The sequence below is a fragment of the Crocodylus siamensis genome, chromosome 7 (genome assembly GCF_052110815.1).
Source record: "Crocodylus siamensis isolate JL-2025a chromosome 7, ASM5211081v1, whole genome shotgun sequence".
NCBI classification, from domain to species: domain Eukaryota; kingdom Metazoa; phylum Chordata; order Crocodylia; family Crocodylidae; genus Crocodylus; species Crocodylus siamensis.
This window is the reverse complement of record NC_143401.1, coordinates 31,048,248-31,050,507: the sequence shown is the minus strand read 5'-3', so window position 1 is coordinate 31,050,507 and position 2,260 is coordinate 31,048,248. Positions and strand designations below refer to the sequence as shown.

Sequence of the window (2,260 nt, the reverse complement as noted above, 5' to 3'; positions counted from 1 at the left end):
CAAGAGAAGTGGTGCAGGCTCCTACCCTGGGGGTTTTCAAGAGGAGGTTAGATGAACACCTTGCTGGGGTCATTTGACCCCAGTACGCTTTCCTGCCATGGCAGGGGGTCGGACTAGATGATCTACCCAGGTCCCTTCCGACCCTAGAAACTATGAAACTATGTCCACTGCCCAGTTGTGGGTAGAATCCCACTAGGTTTATGTGAGCCCCACTAGGTCAGGGCGGCTAGGATCTGGAACCAACTTCCAAGAGAAGTGGTGCTGGCTCCTACCCTGGGGGTCTTTAAGAGGAGGTTAACACCTTGCTGGGGTTGTTTGACCCCAGTACTCTTTCCTGCCATGGCAGGGGGTCAGACTAGATGATCTACTCAGGTCCCTTCTGACCCTAGAAACTATGAAACTATCTGGCAGTTACGGGTCTATGAGGTGGAGGAAAAGGCCGCGCATCTGGAGCTCAGTTGGAAATGATGAAGGGACAAAAGGAGCAAGCTGAGGTGAAAGTGACCACTTTAGAGCTGCGAGTACAATCTGGGAAGAAAGAAGGCGGGTCTAAGAAGATCAAGCACCTGATTGCAGCGGAGGCAGAGAAGATTTGAGCGCTGGAATGGCTCATGGCAGATGAGGCCAAGAAGAGCAGACAGGAGGAAGAGAAGTAGCAAGAGATGCAGAAAGAAATGACCAAATGGAGAAGTAAGTCCCCTGAACCTGGTATGGCCCAGAACGTAGAACAAAAAGAGGTAATGCAAAAGCTGGAAATATCAAAGAGCCTCATAGGGGTCCTGCAGAAAGAAATTCATAGCCAGGTAGACCAGATAGAAGATCTGCAAGAGGACCTGGAGAGCTGGCGAAAGCAATGCTTACGAGCCAAACACTGGGTCAAAGAGCTGTGAGAAGAGCTAAGGGAGAGCTGTACCCAGGCTGAAGAGACAGGGAAAATTGTAGCAAAAGAAATGGGGAAAGTGAAAGAATACATGATGAGTCATGAGGCATTACAAGAGCAGAAGCAGTCCCTCGAAACAGGGGTAAGAACTAGAACCGAGGAGTGTGCAGAATTACGGGCTCAGTGGGAAAAATGGAAGAAGGAAAAGGACCAAATGGGAGAAGAGATACAGTCCCTGAAGACCCAGTTAGAAAAGGGCACAGCTAGGGAAACCACGTTGCAGGCAGAGATCGAGTGACAACTGTTACAGGCCGCTAAACCCCAGAAAGAGAGACTGATCACAATAGGCCTGCAATTGGAGGAATATGCATCCAGGGCTAACGTGGATGGCCAGGAGCATTTTCAAGGGCTGGAAGCCTTGAAAGGGTTTTTGATGGAGACTGGGAGATTGATAGAGAAGGCACGGCTCATATGCCTAAAGGTCCAGGAAGATCAAGAACCACCCAAGAGTACTGGGTTAGGAAGCTCCAGGAATGGGAGGGGAGTAGAGCAGCAGGAAAAGAATACAATGACAGAGAGACCTCCCAAAATAGAGTCTCCAACAATGGGGGAAGAAAGTGTCCCCGCAGTTATCCAGTACCTGGAACAAAAATGGAGTCACTGGCTAAACCAGTATGTAGAAGGGATGAACTGCTTGGGAGAAAAATTAGATAAGTTTGCCAGCAGATATGATGCAGGGATATTAACAATGCCAAAACAGGTACAGCAGAGGGAAGTAGATAAGGGAAATTTGGCAGCTGTGCAGGAAAGTGAAGAGTTCAGGCTGAGCAGCAAGAACAGTGGTCCAAGCTACCAGAGCCACACCCAAAAAGGGCAACATCCCAGACTAAAGGGCCAGAGACCCAAGATGGCCCAAGCCCCGATATGTAGTAGATCAGGTTTCAAAGGGAAGAAAGCAGCAGAAGCCCTAGGTAAAAGAGAGGCCCAAGGTCCCAAAATGCAGAGAAGGGTCCAAACCCCCAGAGAAGCTAGGGGAGAAATAGAAGTATGCTCCAAGCTCCACCCTGAAGACAAGCTACCAAGCCCTGCACAGAAACAAAAGCCATGCCGGATCCAGACAGCAGACAAAGCTAAGGAGACAGGAGGTCCCTCCACACCAAAGGTAATCTGATTGAAGAAAGAACAAATGGGGGGAAGGAGGCCATGTGTATGTTAGCAACCTCCCAGGGCATGTCAGATGGTGGACCCTGAGAAAATTAGTTGAAGCCAGAGTCGGGGGAGTAGCCTTTGTGAAGGTACATACAGGGCCTGGCAGAAGACCCACTGACCAGGGAAAAATAGACTTCTAGAGGGAAGAACATGCCCAGCGAGCACTTAGGG

The 2,260-nt window shown here is 49.7% G+C and overlaps 1 pseudogene; it reads left to right on the top strand.

Annotated features, from left to right (window-relative positions):
- The first annotated feature begins 662 nt into the window (after positions 1-662).
- LOC149859652 (uncharacterized) lies at positions 663-2,051 on the top strand (annotated as a pseudogene).
- Positions 2,052-2,260: the final 209 nt, after the last annotated feature.